This window comes from Oncorhynchus clarkii, chromosome 25 (assembly GCF_045791955.1).
Source record: "Oncorhynchus clarkii lewisi isolate Uvic-CL-2024 chromosome 25, UVic_Ocla_1.0, whole genome shotgun sequence".
NCBI classification, from domain to species: Eukaryota; Metazoa; Chordata; class Actinopteri; order Salmoniformes; family Salmonidae; genus Oncorhynchus; species Oncorhynchus clarkii.
The window spans coordinates 23,711,741-23,735,899 of record NC_092171.1 but is presented as its reverse complement, the minus strand read 5'-3'; the positions used below and the strand labels follow the sequence as shown (position 1 = coordinate 23,735,899).

At 42.0% G+C, this 24,159-nt stretch overlaps 1 pseudogene; it reads left to right on the top strand.

The window, feature by feature from the left end:
* The window catches only part of LOC139383598 (gamma-aminobutyric acid receptor subunit gamma-1-like), a 32,279-nt pseudogene extending 9,681 nt beyond the window's left edge, over positions 1–22,598 (top strand).
* The last annotated feature ends 1,561 nt before the right edge of the window (positions 22,599–24,159 follow it).

The following is a 24,159-nucleotide window of genomic DNA, read 5'->3' as shown; positions in this document are numbered from 1 at the left end:
ATTAAAGTGGCATTATTTAAAGTGGAATTGTTTAAAGTGACTAGTCATTTAAGTGTCCAGTGATTGGGTCTCAATACAGTACATACAGTTGAGTCGGAAGTTTACTTACACTTTAGCCAAATACATTTCAACTCAGTTTTTCACAATTCTTGACATTTAATCCTAGTAAAAATTCCCTGTCTCAGGTGAGTTAGGGTCACCACTTTATTTTAAGAAAGTGAAATGTCAGAATAATAGCAGAGAGAATGATTTATTTAAGACTTGATTTCTTTCACCACATTCCCAGTGGGTTGGAAATTTACATACACTCAATTAGTATTTGGTAGCATTGCCTTTAAATGTTTTAACTTGTGTCAACCGTTTCAGGTAGCCTTCCACAAGCTTCCCACAATAAGTTGGGTGAATTTTGGCCCATTCTGTCACGTTCTGACCTCTATTTCTGTTGTTTTGTATTTATTTAGTATGGTCAGGGCGTGAGTTGGGTGGGCAGTCTATGTTTGTTTTTCTATGTTTTGGGGCATTTCTATGTTTTCGGCCTAGTATGGTTCTCAATCAGAGGCAGGTGTCATTAGTTGTCTCTGATTGAGAATCATACTTAGGTAGCCTGGGTTTCACTGTGTGTTTGTGGGTGATTGTTCCTGTCACTGTGTTTGTTGTCACAGGATAGGACTGTTTTGCGTTTTCACATTTCTTGTTTTTGTTAGTTTGTTCATGTGTAGCGATTTATTAAAACATGAATAACCACCACGCTGCGCTTTGGTCCGCTTCTCTTCCTCCTACAGACGAACGCCCTTACACATTCCTCCTGACAGAGCTGGTGTAACTGAGTAAGGTTTGTAGGCCACCTTGCTCGCACACGCTTTTTTAGTTCTGCCCACAAATTTTCTATAGCATTGAGGTCAGTGCTTTGTGATGACCACTCCAGTACCTTGACTTTGTTGTCCTTAAGCCATTTTGCCACAACTTTGTAAGTATGCCTGGGGTCATTGTCCTTTTGGAAGACCCATTTGCGACCAAGCTTTAACTTCCTGACTGATGTCTTGAGATGTTGCTTCAATATATCCACATAATTTTCCTTCCTCATGACGCTGTCTATTTTGTGAAGTGCACCAGTCCCTCCTACAGCAAAGCACCCCACAACATGATGCTGCCACCCCCGTGCTTCACAGTTGGGATGGTGTTCTTCAGCTTGCAAGCCTCCCCTTTTTTCCACCAAACATAATGATGGTCATTATTGCCAGACAGTTCTATTTTTGTTTCATCAGACCAGAGGACATTTCTCCAAAAAGTACGATCTTTGTCGCCATGTGCAGTTGCAAACCGTAATCTATTTTTTTTTTGTGGAGGTTTTGGAACAGTGGCTTCTTCCTCGCTGAGCGACCATTTAGGTTATGTCGATATAGGACTCGATTTACTGTGGATATAGATACTTTTGTACCTGTTTCCTCCAGCATCTTCACAACGTCCTTTGCTGTTGTTCTGGGATTGATTTGCACTTTTCGGCACAAAAGTACGTTCATCTCTAGGAGACAGAACGTGTCTCCTTCCTGAGCGGTATGATGGCTGCGTGGTCCCATGGTGTTTATACTTGCGAACTATTGTTTGTACAGATGAACATGGTACCTTCAGAAATTTGGAAATTGCTCCCACTGATGAACCAGACTTGTGGAGGTCTACAATTTGACAGATTTTTTTTGACCCATGATGTCAAGCAAAGAGATGGTGGTTTGATGGTAGGCTTTGAAATACATCCACAGGTACACCTCCAATTGACTCAAATGATGTCAATTAGCCTATCAGAAGCTTCTAAAGCCATGACATCATTTTCTGGAAATTTCCAAGCTGTTTAAAGGCACAGTCAACTTATTGTATGTAAACTACTGACCCACTGGAATTGTGATACAACGAATTGTAAGTGAAATAATCTGTCTGTAAACAATTGCTGGAAAAATGACTTGTGTCATGCAGAAAGTAGATGTCCTAACCGACTTGCCAAAACTATAGTTTGTTAACAAGAAATTTGTGAATTGGTTGAAAAACAAGTTTTAATGACTCCAACTTAAGTGTATGTAAACTTCGTACTTCAACTGTACATGTGGTATGAGTAATGTAAGATATGTAAACATTATTAAGTGGCATTATTTAGAGTGGCATTGTTTAAAGTGACTAGTGATTAGAGGTCGACTGATTAATCGGAATGGCCGATTAATTAGGGCCGATTTCAAGTTTTCATAACAATCGGAAATCTTTTTTATTTTATTTTTATACCTTTATTTAACTAGGCAAGTCAGTTAAGAACACCTTCTTATTTTCAATGACGGCCTAGGAACGGTGGGTTAACTGCCTTGTTCAGGGGCAGAACTACAGATGTTCACCTTGTCAGCTCGGGGGAAACAGTCTTGCAACCTTACAGTTAACCACCTGCTTCTCATTGCACTCCACGAGGAGACTGCCTGTTACGTGAATGCAGTAGAAGCCAAAGTAAGTTGCTAGCTAGCATTAAACTTATCTTATAAAAAACAATCAATAAATCATAATCACTAGTTATCAACACATGGTTGATGATATTACTACTTTATCTAGCGTGTCCTGCTTTGTATATAATCGATGCAACACTGGGGGATGATTTAACAAAAGCACATTTGCGAAAAAAGCACAATCGTTGGACGACTGTACCTAACCATAAACACCAATGCCTTTCTTAAAATCAATACACAGAAGTATATATTTTAAAACCTGCATATTTAGCTAAAATAAATCCAGGTTAGCAGGCAATATTAACCAGGTGAAATTGTGTCACTTCTCTTGCGTTCATTACACGCAGAGTCAGGGTGTACAGTGCCTTGCAAAAGTATTCGGCCCCCTTGAACTTTGCGACCTTTTGCCACATTTCAGGCTTCCAACATAAAGATATAAAACTGTATTTTTTTGTGAAGAATCAACAACAAGTGGGACACAATCATGAAGTGGAACAACATTTATTGGATATTTCAAACTTTTTTAACAAATCAAAAACTGAAAAATTGGGTGTGCAAAATTATTCAGCCCCTTTACTTTCAGTGCAGCAAACTTTCTCCAGAAGTTCAGTGAGGATCTCTGAATGATCCAATGTTGACCTAAATGACTAATGATGATAAATACAATCCACCTGTGTGTAATCAAGTCTCCGTATAAATGCACCTGCACTGTGATAGTCTCAGAGGTCCGTTAAAAGCGCAGAGAGCATCATGAAGAACAAGGAACACACCAGGCAGGTCCGAGATACTGTTGTGAAGAAGTTTAAAGCCGGATTTGGATACAAAAAGATTTCCCACGCTTTAAACATCCCAAGGAGCACTGTGCAAGCGATAATATTGAAATGGAAGGAGTATCAGACCACTGCAAATCTACCAAGACCTGGCCGTCCCTCTAAACTTTCAGCTCATACAAGGAGAAGACTGATCAGAGATGCAGCCAAGAGGCCCATGATCACTCTGGATGAACTGCAGAGATCTACAGCTGAGGTGGGAGACTCTGTCCATAGGACAACAATCAGTCGTATATTGCACAAATCTGGCCTTTATGGAAGAGTGGCAAGAAGAAAGCCATTTCTTAAAGATATCCATAAAAAGTGTTGTTTACAGTTTGCCACAAGCCACCTGGGAGACACACCAAACATGTGGAAGAAGGTGCTCTGGTCAGATGAAACCAAAATTGAACTTTTTGGCAACAATGCAAAACGTTATGTTTGGCGTAAAAGCAACACAGCTCATCACCCTGAACACACCATCCCCACTGTCAAACATGGTGGTGGCAGCATCATGGTTTGGGCCTGCTTTTCTTCAGCAGGGACAGGGAAGATGGTTAAACATTGATGGGAAGATGGATGGAGCCAAATACAGGACCATTCTGGAAGAAAACCTGATGGAGTCTGCAAAAGACCTGAGACTGGGACGGAGATTTGTCTTCCAACAAGACAATGATCCAAAACATAAAGCAAAATCTACAATGGAATGGTTCAAAAATAAACATATCCAGTTGTTAGAATGGCCAAGTCAAAGTCCAGACCTGAATCCAATTGAGAATCTGTGGAAAGAACTGAAAACTGCTGTTCACAAATGCTCTCCATCCAACCTCACTGAGCTCGAGCTGTTTTGCAAGGAGGAATGGGAAAAAATGTCAGTCTCTCGATGTGCAAAACTGATAGAGACATACCCCGAGCGACTTACAGCTGTAATCGCAGCAAAAGGTGGCGCTACAAAGTATTAACTTAAGGGGGCTGAATAATTTTGCATGCCCAATTTTTCAGTTTTTGATTTGTTAAAAAAGTTTGAAATATCCAATAAATGTCGTTCCACTTCATGATTGTGTCCCACTTGTTGTTGATTCTTCACAAAAAAATACAGTTTTATATCTTTTTTTTTTTTTAACTCTGTTTATTAAGTTTTGAACATACACACACACACACACAGACAAGACAAAGCAATATAAATAATATACTCAACTAGAAAAAATAATAAAAATAATATAAAAAATACAAAGAAAAATACAAAGAAAAAAATAGCTTTAAAGATACCATACTTTAGACAAGTTAAACACACCGGGCAGAAGGCTACAGAGGTTAAAGGGGCAATCTATAGTACAGGGACAGGGCAAACATCTCACCATTGTTCAAGGGATAAGGGTGGAGAAATGCAACCACTCACAGAGAGTCATGGCCACAGACCGACCATCCACTGGACAAAAAAAAAGTTTACAATGCTTTAAAATAAAAAATGATTATTCATGTAGGCGTGAACAAAATGTAAAAATAACTGGGAAAAACAAGCTCACACTTCAGTCTCTGCCTGGGCAAGATGAACAAGGCATCTGCGGACCACAATCAATAAGCACATGGATCTTAATTCCCCCCCCCCAGCAAAAAACACAGAGAGAAATTCCCCCAACCCTTAAGTCACAGACTTATTTTAGTATTAATTGGAATGCCATCAGAGGATGGACTGTTTAAAGTAAGACCGGAATGGAGCCCAAGCCTCATCAAACAGTTTGGGGTTCCCACGTGAATTGAATTTAATTTTTTCTAGTTTCAGAGAGCACAACACATCCCTCACCCAATATTTATAAGATGGGGGAGCTGCCATCTTCCAGTTCTGTAGTATTAGCCGTCTAGCTAAAAGAGTTGTATAAGCAACAGTGTCCGACTGGATTCTTGATAGGGGGGGTACCCATGGGCAGTACTCCAAAAAGGGCTGTAAGGGGAGACGGCTCTATAACAGTGTCATATATATCAGAGAAACATTTAAATATTAATTCCCAGAAACCTGACAGTTTATGACAGCCCCAAAACATATGCAACAGTGTGGCTGGTTCCACCTTACATCTGACACAGGTAGGATCAAAATCAGAGAATATTCTTCCAAGTTTGGCCCCCGACCAGTGGATACGGTGAACCACCTTGAATTGGATGAGGCTGTGTCTAGTGCTAAAAGAGGACGAGTGCACCCTGTGCAGTACAGATTCCCAGACGTCTTCCCCAAGTTCCTCCCCCAAATCCTTTTCCCATCGAGTCTTTAAAGGCACCAAAGAAGGGTTCTGTAAGTCATGAATGATTGCATATACATCTGAAATTGCGCCCCTAGGAAGCTTGTTCAGCTCCAAGATGCTCTCTATAGCTGTATTCGCAGGCCTATTGGGAAATCCAGGTGTGTTAGCCCTGACAAAGTTTCTAGTCTGGAGATAGCGGAAAAAGTGGGATTGGGGGAGATTGAACTTTTCCTGCAGCTGAGAAAAAGAGGCAAATGTACCATCAAAGAATAATTGGGCTAGCGAGGAAAGGCCTAGTGAGTGCCAAATGCCAAAAGCCCCATCATTCAAAGATGGAGGAAATAAAATGTTCTGATTGATTGGGCCTGATAGAGAAAAGCCTCGGAGGCTAAAGGCTAAACGGAACTGATTCCAAATTTTAAGAGACTGCTTTACAATTGGGTTGGCACACCTTTTGCCTAGGGACACTGGGAGAGACGAGCACAGCACAGAGGAAAGTGCTGCAGGTTTACACGATTCAGACTCCATCTGGACCCAGAGTGGTCTAGGGCCAGTAGGATCAGTCTGCAGCCAGTACAGAACGGCTCTAAAATTTGCAGCCCAGTAGTATGTCTGAAAATTTGGTAGAGCTAAACCCCCCAATGACCTAGGCTTCTGTAGATGTTTTCTACCAATCCGTGGTACCTTGCCATCCCAAATAAAATGCATGAATGTTTGATCCAGTGAAATAAAAAAAGATTTTGGAATAAAAATGGGTAAACATTGAAATAAATATAAAAATTTGGGCAACACATTAATTTTAATGACATTAATCCTTCCGATAAGAGAAAGGGGTAGCAAATTCCAAAAAGTAAAAGATTGTTTCAATCTGTCTGCTAGAGCAACAAAGTTTTCCTGAAACAAATTTGAATATTTCCTTGTCACTTTTACTCCCAAGTAAGTGAATTGATCCTGGACAATCCTAAACTGAGAACTTGTGAAAGAGCACTTTAAAGCAGCCTTGTTTACCGGAAAAAGCTCACTCTTGCCTAGATTCAGCTTGTACCCTGAGATTGATCCAAACTTTTTAAGAACAGATAGGGCACGTGGCAATGAGGTATCGGGATTGGAGATAAACAAAAGGAGGTCGTCAGCATATAGCGAGACTTTCTGTTCCCAGCCCGCCCTGATTATGCCTTGAATGGCATCATCAGAGCGTAGTGCAATGGCGAGAGGCTCGATTGCCAAAGCAAACAACAAGGGGGAGAGTGGGCAACCCTGTCTGGATCCGCGGTGCAAGGGAAAATAGTCAAGTTATTAGTCCGTACCGAAGCCATGGGGGAAAAATAAAGAATCTTTATCCACGCAATGAATTTGGGGCCAAAGCCAAATCTATAAAGGGCAGCTGTTAGGTAATCCCACTCAACGCGGTCAAACGCTTTTTCGGCATCAAGTGAGACCACCACCTCTGGGTCCCCCGACGCTGGGGAGTACAGTATATTCATAAGGCGCCTAATATTGAAAAATAAATGCCTATTTCTCACAAAGCCAGTCTGGTCAGAGTGTATTACTTGGTGTAGCGAGCCTTCCATACGGATGACTAAAAGCTTAGCTAGGATTTTGTAATCACAGTTTAAAAGCGAGATTGGGCGATAGGATCCACAATCCAGGGGGTCTTTGTTTTTCTTTAGTAGTAATGAAATTGAAGCCTGATAAAGACTAGGCGGCAGCTTTGAAGTATTGAGGCACTCTGCAAATAGTCGGGACAAGAATGGGCAAAGCAGACCAGAAAACGTCCTGTAAAATTCGGTTGGAAAACCGTCCGGACCCCACTTTTCATTGCGGACACTGCTGTTGCAATCTCCTCAAGCGTAAATTCTTCTTCTAGACAGTCATGGGAGTCTGTATCAATTGAAGGCATATTCAAGCCATTAAAGAAGGAGTCAATCAGCAAAGGGTCTTGAGGGGATTCAGAGGTGTATAGTGCAGAGTAAAATTGTTTAAATTGATCATTGATCTCTTTATGTATAACTGTGGTGGCACCAGACGGGGTCCTTATTTGTGGGATTAGCCGTGAGGCCTCAGATTTACGGATCTGATGTGCAAGGAGTTTACTGGCCTTGTCGCCTTGTTCATAGACTTTGTATCGAGCTCGCAAGAGTAACTGTTCAGCTTGCCTGGTAGAAAGCTCATCAAATTCAGATTGGAGTAGTTGGCGCTCTTTATGCAGATCAGAGGAAGGATCCGTAGCATACTTCTCATCCAATGTGGCTATGGACTCGCTCAGGTCCCGAAGTCGCTGGGAGCGAACTCTGTTTTGGTTGGCTGTATAAGAAATAATTTGGCCACGTAGGTATGCTTTGAGAGACTCCCATATGGTAGAGCAGGACATACCTGGTGTTGAATTAGTTTCTAGGAATAAGGCAATTTCAGAAGAAATGAAATTGACAAACTCCTTATCTGAGAGTAAAATGGGGTTGAGACGCCATTGATAACACCTAGGAGGTCGCTGGGGAAACTCTAGTTCAAGCACTAATGGTGAATGGTCAGAGATAACAATACTCTCGTAAGTACACTGCCGAAAATTAGGCAGAAGTTTTTTGTCCAAAAAGAAGTAATCAATCCAGGAGTATGTTTGATGAACATGAGAATAAAAGGAATACTGTCTATCTGTAGGATGTAGGAAACGCCAGGCCTCAAACATAGCATATTTCTGAAGAAAGGATTGAATAAGTAGGGCACATTTAGATGGGCCTGTATTTGTTTGTGAGGACTTGTCCAGAACTGGGGACATTTTACAGTTGAAATCCCCACCCAAAAAACAACAAATGAGAATCTAAATTGGGAATAGCAGACAGAAAGGAAGAAATTAAACTTGTGTCATCCCAATTGGGAGCATAAACACTAGCCAAAACAAGAGGGGTAGAAAACAGTTCACCAGTTACTATGACGTATCGTCCCTTAGGATCAGCAATAACCTCAGAAGCTACAAAGGGAGTAGCTTTATCAACCAGAATAGGAGCACCTCTTGATTTACTATGAAAGTTTGAGTGGAACACTTGACCAACCCAGTCCTTACGCATCCTAAAATGCTCACCAGTCCTCAAGTGAGTCTCTTGTGGAAATGCAATATTTGCATTCAAACCCTTTAAGTGTGTCAACACCCTCTTACGCTTCACCGGGTTGTTAACCCCTTTGGTATTCCAAGAAATGTACTTGATCGTATTATTTCGGCCCCTCTGGGCATTCCCGTTATTCAACCCTGTCATTAGAGCATAGAATGGAAAAGTAATGAGCGCCCAAAACCCCCAGAATAACTTGTCTCAGAGTAATAATGTACGGTGGTAAATGTTTGAAAAAAGTACAGAAAAAAAAACAGAAAAAAAAACTAAAAAGACAGAATGACAACATTAGAACTGAACAATTCAACCTGCCCCTCCACCCCCTCCCCCCATCCCAGACAATACCTCCCCAAATGAGGTACAAGCCTAAATAGAACATGTTCTCTTCGCACAGTATGTCTGTGAGAGTGCGGTCTTAAACCTAAACCCACAGTCCCGCTCTTTAAAGTCGCGTTTTGTTAGTGGATCAAGCAGCAAAAAGAAAGATTTGTATGTATTTAAAAAAAAAAAAAAAAAAAAAAAGGCGAATCCCTTGTGCAAACGGAATGACAAAAGCACCACTTGTAGATGTATATAATTGTATTCCCCGTCTTATAACAGGCATTGAGAGAGAAAATGAAATGTATAAAGGCTCTCAGCAAAAATCTAATTTGAAGTAAGGAAATCGTAGTTAGACAATCAAAAATAATAGTAATTATAATAGTAGTCTAGTTGAAGCTGAGACAGCTTACAACCAATACCAAAAAACTACGTGTGCGCAACGTTGAACGTTTGCTGGGCATAAATGACGCTCAAAACTTTTAAAATTAAAGTGAGGCCCCAGAAACCGTGTAGCCTCGGGAGACATTTACTGTTTACTGGGTCAATGCAAACGGATGCAGTAAACAAATAACCAAAACTATTTTGAGTCACTGAGACAATGTGTAAACAAACTAAATAGGTGAGCGAGATAAGGCACGCACACTAGATAATCAAAACATTAGATCACATCAAATAAGCCTGAATAGTTTCACCAACTATACAAGACTAGCCTGTTATATCTAAACATAATTGTACCACAAGTGGGGTACTTACAATCCACACTGTGAGCATATTCAAGACTTCTTGATGTGACGTTGAATGTGAGCCATAGCCTCATCCGGAGATTCAAATGTGTGGTCTTTACCCTCATGAGATATCCATAAACGGGCCGGGAATCGCAGTCCATACTTCACACTTGGATGGTCGGGAAGTACTCGTTTGGCCTGTCCGAAAGCTGCGCGCTGCCTGGAAACAGTGGGGGAGTAGTCCTGGTAAATGGAAAAGCTCTGTCCTTGAAAGCTCAGAGTGGTATTGCGGGCTCTTCGGAGGATCTCCATCTTCTCATGAAAAAAGTGCACTCGAAGAATTATGTCACGGGGCCTCTCCCCATCCCGGGGCTTTGGGCGCAGCGACCGGTGGGCTCGATCAATCAGGGGCTTTTCATCTAAGGCAAGAACATCCTTCAGCAGCCCTGAAACGAAATCCGTGGCGCGATGCATTTCCGCGGACTCTGGGACTGATACAAGTCTCAGATTATTACTGCGAGAGAATCCCTCTAAACTCACACAGCTCTCCCTCACCTTTTTCAAATCCGCAGCTAGGCGTTTAACTTCAGTCTCCAGGGATGTAGTTAAATCGGAGACATTAGTAGCGGAGGCCTCCAGTGCTGTAATCGTTGTAGTATGTGACGCAGTTGTTGTTTTGAGTAATGTAATTGCCGGAACAGTCTCGTTCCGCAGGATGGTTAAATCTGCTTTTAAAGTATCAGAAACCTCCTGTATTCTGGCCTCAAACGTAGCAACCACCTGTGTTTTCATTTCAACTATCTCAGAGCGTAGTAGTTTGATGGCCTCGAGAATGTTCATTTCAGCGCCGCCAGGCCAAGCCGCGCCCCCGGGTAAAGTGTGCGTCCCCGGGCCCTCAGACTCAGGAGAGGGCGGTGATGAGAGCGGGTCTTGTAGGCCGGATTTTCTCAAAGTCATGCTCTTGGCCTTATGTTTGGTCGACATGCTGACATTCGGAAGCAAAGTAGTCTTGGTTTTTACGGAAAGGGATCACCAAATTAATATTTGAAAATAAATACGGTTCTGCTGCAGAATTCACATAAACTTTAAGAATACCACGGGAGCAAACGGAGAACACGTCAGTCACACATGGCGTCCCCTACCATCCCCCCAGTTTTATATCTTTATGTTTGAAGCCTGAAATGTGGCAAAAGGTCGCAAAGTTCAAGGGGGCCGAATACTTTCGCAAGGCACTGTATATGAAATACAAATGGTATAGAGATAAATAGTCCTATAAATACTATATTAACTACAACCTAAAACCTAAAACCTTGGAATATTGAAGTTTCATGTTAAAAGGAACCACCAACTTTCATATGTTCTCATGTTCTGAGCAAGGAACTCAAAAGTTAGCTTTTTTACATGGCACATATTGCACTTTTACTTCTCCAACACTTTGTTTTTGCATTATTTAAACCAAATTGAACATGTTTCATTATTTATTTGAGGCTAAATGTATTTTTATTGATGTATTATATTAAGTTAAAATAAGTGTTCATTCAGTATTGTTGTAATTGTCATTATTACAAATAAATAAATTAAAATCGGCCGGTATCGGCTTTTGTTGGTCATCCAATAATCGGTATCGGTATCGGCATTGAAAAATCATAATCGGTCGACCTCTACTAGTAATCCATTTATTAAAGTGTCCAGTGATTGGTTCTCAATGTCTCAATGCCTCTCTGAGGTAGAGATTGCTGTTTAGCAGTCTGATGGCCTTGAGATAGAAGCTGTTTCTCAATCTCTCTGTCCCAGCTTTGATGCACCTGTACTGACTTCGCCTTCTGGATGATAGCAGTGTGAACAGTCAGTGGCTCGGGTGGTTGTTGTCCTTGATGATCATTTTGGCCTTTCTGTGACATCGGGTGCTGTAGGTGTCCTGGGTGGCGGGGAGTTTGCCCCTGATGATGCGTTGTACAGACCGCACCACCCTCTGGAGAGCCTTGCGGTTGAGGTTGGTGCAGTTGCCGATTGTGCATCTGTAGTTTGTCAGGGTTTTGGGTGACAAGCCACATTTCTTCAGCCTCCTGAGGTTGAAGAGGCGCTGTTGCGCATTCTTCACCACACTGTCTGTGTGGGTGGACCATTTCAGTTTGTCTGTGATGTGTATGCCCTGGAACTTATAACTTTCCACCTTCTCCACTGCTGTCCCATACATAAATCTGTCCCAACAGCAGAGCTTTCTGTTCAGCACCATGGAGTGAATCCTTACCACTGCTATGCCTGGCTATCAGCGGTGCTTTGTCTTGCAGGAAAACAGTTCATTCAGCCTAATTTACTGGCTTTTGAAAAAACATGGCTGATATGGCTGACTTGCTTTAACAAATGCTGTTTCTACTGACAATTGAGATGAACAAACTATGGCATAAGGTAACGATGAGAGGACATGGGCTACTAACAGCTTACTTCACAACATACACTTAGTATTACTTTCTTAGCTGCAGTGTACATATCTCCCTGGCATATTACATCATTTATGCAGCAGCATACAAGACATTTTTGGACTCACCTTTGTACTGTGCTCACTTGAACAGGAAGGTGGTGTGGCGCTTCTTCTTGTGGGCAAAGTTTATCATAAAACTTTGTCATCAAATTATGTCATTCTCTGGATTAATGGGGCTTTCAAGACAACTGGGATCATTAAGAAAATACAATGTTGAATCATGAATCGTGAATAAGGCAGTTATCCCACTGTTCCTAGGCTGTCATTGTAAATAAGAATTTGTTCTTAACTGATTTGCCTAGTTAAATAAAGGTTAAATAAAATAAGAAAAATGTCTTCAGGTCGAAGTTCTAGAAAGAGACCAGAGTTCCCGACGCCCAAGGTGTTGTGTGTGAATGTTTATCCTTTTAAACTAGGAAAAGACACACTTGGACCACAAACCCTCTCCACTGAATACCAGGCAGGGGAAGCAAAATAATGATTGCTTAGCAATGCTTGCAGTTAGCCACTGATTCCTTCCAAACCACACGTGTTGAATTTGCAATTTCGAACTTGTTGCGTAATGTTTATGTCAAATGGTCGATAAGCACCGATACATTTTATCTATAATTTCTCTTCATTTGACAGGCTTGAAAAGGATTTGCCAGTAGATTGTTGACGTGATTCATGACGATTACTGCTTGTCTAGCTTGCTAGCTAAGATTTAGAAAGTTTGATGTGAACATGATCAGGCCAATCAAAGCTACAGATAACATAATGTGATTTGACATCATGTTATCTGTGGCGAATTACTTGAGCCTTCTTTATGGGCACTTCTAATGTAAATATATGACAGCAGCCAAGGGGGCTTGAACTTCCTATCTCTCCCTGTAGATTTTGCGGTGACCCCATGAGTGACGGAACACTGAGCCAATCGCGGCTCAACTAGGGAAGATTACCAACACCTACGCTCTGTATTTTCTTCTGGCTGCCCCTCCAACACAGAAAGCACTGAGCTAGTGTGAAACACCTGTATTTTGGAACTGCCTTTCTCAATAAAGCAAAAAGAGACCATGTTTGTATGAGGCTTTACTAACTAAATATATATATATATTTTCATTGTTTGCAGTGACTGATATGTCACACGTATTAATGCCAAAATAACATGCAAAACAGGCAACAAACTAATTTAAAAAATTGCCCCACCTGCCCTGAATGATGGGTCGCCACCGTGTACAGTACGATGTACCACTGCCAGCATGGGTTTGAATTCAGCCAACTTTCAGCAGTTATCTGCCTACCTTTCACCTCTATCTCTCTCTATCCAATAAACGAACAAAATACTTAATGTAAACTTGTAGCATATTCAAGGTTAAAAAAGGCTTCTAAAGTCTGTGATTTCCACTTGAACATTTGCCCTAACAAAAAATGTACTTTATCAACACGTACAAAAATGTCCATTAATTATAATCTACACAATAATGTATATTTCCTGTTGCTGCAGGATACATTTTCTGCTGTGAGAAACTGGTCAAATTAAGATCCTGTCTTAAAATCTGTCTTGTCATGTGCTTTTGAATAGGTTGTTCCACTTCAATGAGGGTTTGTACAGTATGTAGTGCATTGATGCTCTTCTTTGAAACATAATGATTACAGGAGAGCAACAATCGAATACATCACCCAGCATGTGGCACATACTTTTGGCCCTGTAGTGTATGTGGACACCCGCTCGTCAAACACCTCATTCCAAAATCATGGTCATTAATATGGAGTTGGTCCCCTCTTTGCTGCTATAACAGCCTCCAGTCTTCTGGCAAGTTTTTTCACTGGATGTTTGAACATTGCTGCGTGGACTTGCTTCCATTCAGCCACAAGAGCATTAGTGAACTCGGGCACTGATGTTGGCCGATTAGGACTGGCTCGCAGTCGGCGTTCCAATTCATCCCAAAGGTGTTTGATGGGGTTGCGGTCAAGGCTCTGTGCAGGCCAGTCAAGTTCTTCCACACCAATCTAGACAAACCATATTTATATGGACCTTGCTTTGTGCACGGGGGCATTGTCATGCTGAAACAGGAAAGGGCCTTCCCCAAACTGTTGCTACAAAGTTGGAAGCACATAATCGTCTAGAATGTCATTGTGTGCTGTAGTGGGGCCTAGCCCGAACCATGTAAAACAGCCCCAGACTATTATTCCTCCTCTACCAAACTTTACAATTGGCACTATGCATTGGAGCAGGCAGCATTCTCCTGGCATCCGCCTAACCCAGATTCGTCAATCGGACTGCCAGATGGTGAAATATGATTCATCACTCCAGAAAATACGTTTCCACTGCTCCAGAGTCCAATGGGTCCAGCCGACGCTTGGCTGGACCCATTGGACCCAGCTGATGCGCATATTGATCTTAGGCTTGTATGCAGCTGCTCGCACATGGAAACCCATTTCATAAAGCTCCATACGAACAGTTCTTGTGCTGACATTGCTTCCAGAGGCAGTTTTGAACTCGGGAGCGAGTGATGCAACAGAGAACGCGCTTCAGCACTCGGCAGTCCCGTTCTGTGAGCTTGTGCGGTCTACCACTTCGCGGCTGAGCCGTTGTTGCTCCTGGATGTTTCCACTTCACAATAACAGCACTTACAGATGACCGTGGAAACTCTTGCAGGGCAGAAATTTGACGAACTGGCTTGATGGAAAGGTGGCATCCTATGATGGTGCACGTTGAAAGTCACTGAGCTCTTCAGTACAAGCCATTCTACTGCCAATGTTTGTCTACGGAGATTGCATTGATGTGTGCTCGATTTTATACACCTGTCAGCAACAGGTGGGGCTGAAAGAGCCGAATCCACTAATTTGAAGGGGTGTCCACATACTTTTTGGCCATGTAGTGTAGATAGTCATGGCAGTGGCACAATACATTTGCGTAAAATAACTGTTTCATGGCAGGGTTAACCCATGTGTCCATCTTGTTTCAGGAGTACACCATAGACATCTTCTTTGCCCAGACGTGGTATGACAGTCGCCTCAAGTTCAACAGCTCCATGAAAGTCCTGATGCTCAACAGCAATATGGTGGGAAAGATCTGGATTCCTGACACCTTCTTTCGGAATTCAAGAAAGTCTGACGACAACTGGATCACCACTCCAAACAGTCTGCTGCGACTGTGGAACAACGGAAGAGTGATGTACACACTGAGGTAGGAGTATGACTGCTGCCATTCTGTGTTCTCGAGGACTCTGTGTTTAATACTCGTTCTATGTTCAGCTCTAGTTTGTGCATCTGTACTTTTGTCTTGTAGCCCTCTTTTAGGCACCAGGTATTTGTCAAAGCATGATCTTGAAGCCATTGTTAGCTTTCCCTGGCATTTGTTTAGATAAAGGAGAGGGAAACACTTCGTAATTGTTATGATCAACTCTGTTTGGAAGGAAAAAACACATTACAAAATGTCAGAGTGGGCCAGCGTTAGGAGTTGAGTCACAGCACCCCACAAGCCCATCTGCTTGAGGTTGGCCCTTCAGCCTGTAAAGTATATCATCTCCTCCACCAGGGGAGATGGGAGGTCACAAAGTCCCTATTCTCTGACAGACTAATGAATTATGCAGCCCCACGCGCCAAACTGATTAATGCTCTATCTGTGACATTCTCCATCCATCTTGCATTGTGCTTCAGCGTCTCATGTCTCGTTCTCATGATCTTAACCCCCAGCGTAGACTGAAGGGAATCCCATGGTTAAAGGACATATTCCATCCTGAATGCTGCCCTGCTTGGCCATATAGTATACCCTCTGTGGTGAACTGAGATTCACTGTTGTGTTCTGGTTTGTGGCTTCTACAAGCCTGGACAATGAGAGGTTCTTAATGTTACATGTGTGTGTGTGTTGTGTGTGTTCAACCGTACACCCCTCTCTAGATGGCTTCCTAAAAATGAGATTCTGTACCATTGGCAAAAGCGTTCTGTGGAAGTGGCCGACCAAAGGTACTGGAGACTCTACCAGTTTGCTTTCGTCGGTTTACGAAACACATCAGACGTGGCACATTCACAGTCAGGTAAGGGATATGGATGACATCCATCCTTTTTTAAAGTGCACATTTGCCTCTGGTTTGAGGAGAGTGGGTTTAAAGTTTTACAACATTATGCGACAAAAGTTAACTTTTACATGTGTGTATGTTTCTCTCTTGATGTCTAGGTGAATATGTTATCTTGACAATATTTTTTGACCTGAGTTGGCGAATGGGCTACTTTACTATTCAGACGTACATCCCCTGTAGCATGATCATGGTGCTGTCATGGGTCTCTTTTTGGATCAACAAAGATGCTGTCCCCGTGTTACGGATACAGGTATCCTGTGTCTGTGTATCCTGTGTGTGTTTCTTTTCTCTCCTTCTCCCCTCACAGGTGAAAATCATTACTCCCCAATCAGTCAACAATCAACCCATCAATCAGAAGACACACCTCCTCCTGTTTCCTACCCTATCACAGTTCCTTTCCCATGGTTTAAAAACCCCATCATTTGTTTGCTCTAGAGCTCAATCTTTGTAATGCCATGTTGGTAGATCTCTGCTCTTGATAGATTTCAGTAGCTCAATCTTTGTAATGCCATGTTGGTAGATAGCTGTTCTTTATAGATTTCAGGAGAGCTCAATCTTTGTAAATTACATGTTGGTAGATCTCTGCTCTTGATAGATTTCAGTAGCACAATCTCTTTGTAAATGCCATGTATGTAGATTTCGCTCTTTGTGTAATAATTAACCTCTTCTTTTGTTTGAGCACCTCCAAATCACTTTGTCATCTCCTGTGAGTATTGTTTTTGTTTATGGTGTTTGCTGGTGGGAAAAAGGGGAACCCAAGACAAGTCGCCCATGGGCATACACTACCCGTAGGTAAACTTTGTTAAAACACACTAGTTAGAACTGGGCGGACCACCCACTGTATTTTTGGTTAGTTAGTTAGCTGTTGTTGAAATAGGCTAGCCTAGCTTAGGGGTGTTTTTGCATATTTGTTTCTTTCCTTGGGTCCAGCTCAGCCCTTTTTCCTGCTCCCCCCATTACCGTGTGTTTAGAAATAAACCCTGAGTTTGACGGTATTATTTCGGTTGTCGTGGTTATTTCGTTCACTTTTACTTTGTCACTATTATAATTTACATGAGTTATGTTACGGGTCTCACTACCATTCCCCCCTAGACTGTCGGGCCAAAAGAGATTCGTAACATAAGTGGGGGCTCATCCGGGATCTGTCTTTACTGACACCCATGCCGCTCATGTAGATTGTTGTAGTGGTATAGTTCAGTGTTGAGCGTCATAGCTGAAGTAGCATTAGTGTTTGCTATTTTCGTTGGCTCTTGTGAAGTAGTGTAAGATGGCTACTTTTGATTTGAAGTCCTTTTTGGATAATCCTTCGTGGGAGGTTTTTGATAAATGTCGTAGAGTTGATTTAATGACCTTGGCTGACCATTATTCAGTATCGTTTTCGCAGAGTTTAGTTAAGGCGGAGGTTAAACAGCTAGTGTTAAATGTATTGTTGGAAGAGCAGGTGCTTGTGTTACCGCTGCCTGAGTCTACTAACCCTGTAGGGGATGTAACTGCTCCTATAAGCCCATTGGTATCTGATAATGAGGGTGAGGCTAAAACACCAGCCACATTCTCCCATTTTGATCCACTCTCCCCACTATCAAACGGTGATGCCAGAAGGGATGTCCGTTTAGCACAGTTCCAACTAGAGGTGGAAGAGAGAGCCCAAATTAGGCGAGAGACTCTCCAGTTGGAGATGTGTAAAATTGAGGCAGAAAAAGAAAGAGAACAGCGGCATTTAGATTTGGAGATGGGTAAAATTGAGGCAGAAAAAGAACAGCGGCATTTAGATTTGGAGATGGGTAAAATGGAGGCAGAAAAAGAACGAGAACAACGGCAGATGATGTGTAAAATTGAGGCAGAAAGAGAACAGCGGCAGATGACGTTTAAAATGCGCCAGATGGAACTGGAGGCAGAGACAGCGAGGCTAGCCTTCGTTCCTACTGTGCCTGTTTGTGAGCCGTCCTCACCTGCTGTGTCCTCAAACACGTTTGACATTAGTAGGCAGATTGCCTTAGTACCTTTGTTCAGAGAGTCGGAGGTTGACTCCTATTTTTGTGTATTTGAGCGTATAGCCGTAGCATTGAAGTGGCCTGAAGAGGTATGGTGCCTATTACTTCAGTGTAAATTAACTGGTAAAGCCCAAGAGGTTTTGTCAGCGCTACCTCTGGAGGACAGTTTGAATTATGAAGTGGTCAAAGCTACTGTTCTTCGTGCCTATGAGCTTGTGCCTGAGGCATACCGACAGAGATTTAGGTCTCATAGAAAGTCTTCTAGTAAGACTTATGTGGAATTTGCTAGAGACAAGGGAAATCTGTTTGATAAATGGCATGCTGCTAGTAAGGTAACTGATTTCAACTCTCTCCGGGAGTTAATCTTGTTGGAAGAGTTTAAAAATTGCTTACCCGAACGCATTGTAGTTTACCTAAACGAACAGAAAGTATCCTCCCTGGCAGAAGCGTCTGTGTTGGCAGACGAGTTTGTGTTGACGCACAAGAGTGTGTTTTCGGCTCAAACTGAGAGTAGAACCACTGAGTTTCCTACCTTTAGCCCTAGTCGGCCAGCAGTAGTATATAAAGCACGCCAGAAGAATGAGCGTTCCTGTTTCTATTGTCATAAAGTGGGACATATGATTAATGATTGCTTCCTGCTTAAACGCAAACAAGGGATGCCTCTTCGTGCCAAGCCACCAACAGGTGTTGGTCTAATTCGTACGGTTGTGAGGTCTGCAACAAAACAGGTGCCTCAGGGTAACTGTAGTTTGAAAGACCCAGTCCCCGACCGCAGTTATGAACCATTCATTTTCGAGGGGTTTGTGTCCCTAGAGAATGACGAAGCGTCTCAGCGTCCGGTTAAAATCCTTAGAGATACTGGTGCGGCGCAGTCGTTTATATTGTCTGATGTGTTGCCCTTATCTGACGATACATACTGTGGTTCCAGTGTGTTAGTGCAGGGTATTGAAATGGGTTTTGTCCCAGTGCCGTTGCACTTTGTGAAAGTACACTCTGAGTTAATCAGTGGAATATTCAGAGTGGGGGTACGTCCTAAGTTGCCAGTGAAAGGTGTGACCTTTATAATGGGTAACGATATTGCCGGAGGAAAGGTAGTACCCGTATTGGAAGTATTGGATAAAAGTGACCACTCTCTCTCGAATGAGTTGGCACAGAGTTATCCACATGTGTTCCCCGCTTGTGCTGTCACTCGTGCTCAGGCACTACAAGAGGGTGACGTGATAGATTTGTCGAACACTGTTCTGTTCAAAGAGGATGATCAAGAGGATGGATTGTGTGAAACCTCTGAGAAGCTGATCACCTCTGACAAACAGCCCAGGAAAGAATCAAAGTACGTTGAAGTTATTGCTGATGCAATACAATTACCAGTCACTCGTGAGCAGCTGATTGCTAACCAAAAGGTTGACAACAAGCTTGCTAAATGTTTTTCTAGTGTTGTCTCGTTAGAAGAGGTGAAGAAGAAGAATGTGGCTTACTTCATTGATGGTAATCTCCTCATGCGTAAATGGAAATCCCATGTTGACGCGGGTGGAGATTGGAATGCTGTTTACCAAATAGTGATTCCTACAGCCTTTCGACAAAATGTGTTATCCCTTGCTCATGATCACCAGTGGTCTGGTCATTTAGGAATTACAAAGACGTATGATCGGATCCTTCGACATTTCTTTTGGCCGGGTTTAAAACAAGATGTGGCTCAGTTCTGTCGGACATGCCACACCTGTCAGATAACAGGAAAACCAAATCAGGTTATTCCTCCCGCTCCTCTTTGTCCCATACCTGTAATGGGTGAACCATTTGAGCATGTGGTGGTTGATTGTGTCGGACCGTTACCGAAGACAAAATTGGGTAACCAGTTTGTGTCTCGTGTGTAAAATGATTTTTGTATGTTTTGGCAAGGTTGACGTTGTTGTTGTAAGTATTAATTGTAATACTGTGGTCGCAATCCCTAGGGTTGCTCTTTTAAGGGTGGGAGTGTTACGGATACAGGTATCCTGTGTCTGTGTATCCTGTGTGTGTTTCTTTTCTCTCCTTCTCCCCTCACAGGTGAAAATCATTACTCCCCAATCAGTCAACAATCAACCCATCAATCAGAAGACACACCTCCTCCTGTTTCCTACCCTATCACAGTTCCTTTCCCATGGTTTAAAAACCCCATCATTTGTTTGCTCTAGAGCTCAATCTTTGTAATGCCATGTTGGTAGATAGCTGTTCTTTATAGATTTCAGGAGAGCTCAATCTTTGTAAATGACATGTTGGTAGATCTCTGCTCTTGATAGATTTCAGTAGCACAATCTCTTTGTAAATGCCATGTATGTAGATTTCGCTCTTTGTGTAATAATTAACCTCTTCTTTTGTTTGAGCACCTCCAAATCACTTTGTCATCTCCTGTGAGTATTGTTTTTGTTTATGGTGTTTGCTGGTGGGAAAAAGGGGAACCCAAGACAAGTCGCCCATGGGCATACACTACCCGTAGGTAAACTTTGTTAAAACACACTAGTTAGAACTGGGCGGACCACCCACTGTATTTTTGGTTAGTTAGTTAGCTGTTGTTGAAATAGGCTAGCCTAGCTTAGGGGTGTTTTTGCATATTTGTTTCTTTCCTTGGGTCCAGCTCAGCCCTTTTCCCTGCTCCCCCCATTACCGTGTGTTTAGAAATAAACCCTGAGTTTGACGGTATTATTTCGGTTGTCGTGGTTATTTCGTTCACTTTTACTTTGTCACTATTATAATTTACATGAGTTATGTTACGGGTCTCACTACCATTCCCCCCTAGACTGTCGGGCCAAAAGAGATTCGTAACACCCCGCCAGGACCTCTTTAGGTATGATCAAGCCTCTATAGTTTCTTACGGTCCTTAATAATGTCAGACTAAAGAACAGCTTTTGTAACAGATAAATCATTAGCCTCAGTCAGTTGAACACACAAAGTCAGTTCAACCAGCTAAATTGTTCAACTGTCTTTGTGACTTCCTGTGCAGGAATCACCACAGTGCTTACAATGACAACGCTGAGCACCATCTCAAGGAAGTCACTTCCCAAGGTATCCTATGTGACGGCGATGGACCTGTTTGTTTCTGTCTGCTTCATCTTCATGTTTGCTGCTCTGATGGAGTATGGGACTCTACACTACTTCACCAGCAACAGGCAGAACAAGAAGAATAAGGACAAACATTCTCAGCAGGTAGAGATGCCACTGTTGCTTCCCAGTAGGTTCTGCCATTTCATTTATCGATGCACATTTTTAAAGGTAATGTATCAATTTTCCAGTTTTAAAAACAAGGCAAGTAATCAAATTACAGTAATGTAAATGGAGGATTCTCATGAAAGTTGTGTGAACATGCACATACCATTTCTTTGTAATCAACTGTGAAATACTGCGTAACAGCATATAACCTTGACAATGAGTCAATCTGCATACATCAACCAAACAAATGGAAGTAGAAAGGGAGCTGCAGTACCTTCTTTCTCTGACACTAACATCATTACTTTGAAAATTCCAGTTTCAAAGATCAAATTTGTTAGTCATGATGCTGCCTTTAACTCAAGGTATTATATTGTTTGCATTAACTAAGGGATTAAGATAGATTTCCTTTAGAATGTCAGAGTGCCTGTGGTCTTTAATATTATTTACCTGGGTTTGAAAGACTTTGTGAGGCAAGGATTTTTGATGGGAGAGTACACACACACCTGGCAGAGGAGTGGTAGTGCAGAGACGGCATGTGTCATCACTGTGAATGATCACGCATCCCTTCAACTGGGTCTGCTGTGATATTGAGCAGAGAAAAGGAAATCCCTGTAAGCTCCGTACAAATGGCAACGCCGTCTATTCCGAAAAGCAATCGGCGTGAAATGCAGTGAAAAAGACCAAATTTCCTACTTAGGAGAGACCACTCTGTTCTTCTTAGCATATTCCCACAGCCACGTGATGAATTTAAATGTGAAATATTGCATTTATGGTAATGATCTTCAGAAATCTGGCAGCTATTTTGTGAGAGAAAGATAACCACACGTGCTATATATACAATTTAAAGTGAATGGTAAATAAAAGTCCTATCTTGAAGCATATTCCCAGAAAGATATGAATTACTGAATCATGATTGTAATATTTACCTACAGAAATCCAGCAGCTTGGTGAACATTAGGCCAGTGACGTCACTGCTCCAGATGAATAACATCGGCCCCTACCAAGACGAGGATGTTTACGCCTATGTGTGTTTAGATGGGAAGGGCTGCACCAGCTTCTTCTGCTGCTTCGACGACTGTCGCTCTGGAGCCTGGCGCAAAAACCTGATGCATGTCCGAGTCTCGAAGATCGATTCCTACTCACGGATATTCTCCCCCACCGCCTTTGGGCTTTTCAACCTGGTCTACTGGATCGGGTATCTGTACTTATAAAATAAATAGAGTTTAGCAAAGAGAAGCAATAGCCTTTTACTTCAGAGAAAACAGGTCAAATTGTTTGTTGATTCTCTTTACTTGCTATTCTTGGCACTGTTGACGATAAGACTGGAGGGTGTAGTTCTTTGCACTTTGAAGCCAGTGAATAATTTGAAGCCAGTAAAATTGCTTCTTCTCACCAATATTTGAGCAGCTCCAATGTTTGTACCTGTACTATATTTCTAGGCAATAGCTCACAGATGAAGGCAGCAGGGTCGAACATAGGCCTACCTAGGGTTGCAAAGGTACCAGTAATTTACCAAAGTTACTGGAATCTTCTGTAATTTTGGTAATTAACAGAAAATCTATGGCAATCTATCGTAACTTTGGTAATTTATACTTGGATAACTTACATTTGTTTTATTCAATATTCATTTATTATATCTGTGTCCATGAGTTTTGTAGATATACCATATGTCACACCCTGATCTGTTTCACCTGTCCTTGTGATTGTCTCCACCCCCTCCAGGCGTCACCCATCTTCCCCATTATCCCCTGTGTATATTTACCTGTGTTCTGTTTGTCCGTTGCCAGTTCGTCTTGTTTCTCAGTGCCTGCTTTTTCCCAGTCTCTCTTTTCTCACCCTCCTGGTTTTGACCCATGCCTGTCCTGACACCGAACCCGCCTACCTGACCACTCTGCCTGTCCCTGTCCCTGACCCTGAGCCTGCCTGCCATCCGATACCGTTGCCTCACCTCTGGTTTACTGACTCCAGCCTGTCTTGACCAGTCTATCGCCTGCCCCTATTGAATCATTAAACTATTGTTTATTTGACGTGGTCTGCATCTGGGTCTTACCTTCATACTTGACACCATATGTTTCAAGAGAAAATAGCCTCATTAATTTGAAAAGCATCTAATAAACAATGGCATTATTTTCAATTAACTCTTCCAATTGTTGACTTTTTCACAACTGAAACCAGTTTGACGCCAAAACATTTACAGCAAATACATATTGACATGGTAAAATAAAATAAAAATATTCAAATATATTTCATGCTGAAACCCTCATATAAACACCAATGATATTCAGTAAGTTGATGGTTTATATTGAGGATCATGTTTACAGCTTGGTCATTCTATTTTATTTTAAAGTCATCTTGTTTGATTATTTCAAATATTTTACATGTGATAAGGACACAAAGAGGGCCACAAATAATTGTATACACCTGTGATAATCTGAAGTACCCAAAAGGGCCACTAGATGACATTTGATAGATGACATAAAATACTCGAAAGATTCCAAAATTCTGATAGTTTACTGGTAAACTTTGAAAGTTTCCAGTAATATCTCCTCCCTTTGCAACCTTAGGCCTTCCTACCAGCCAGAGCATGTGATCGGAGTTGTGTAGTTGGAAATCCCGCTCATTGTCTCCACTAAAAACCACTCTTGTGTTGCTCCAATCATTAAAATCACCATTTAACCAGCATCAATCTATATGTGTGACTTCCTGGACCTATCATTTGGTTTTTAAATATTGAAACCAAACCATATGGATTTTAATGAAAAGTATTTGAAT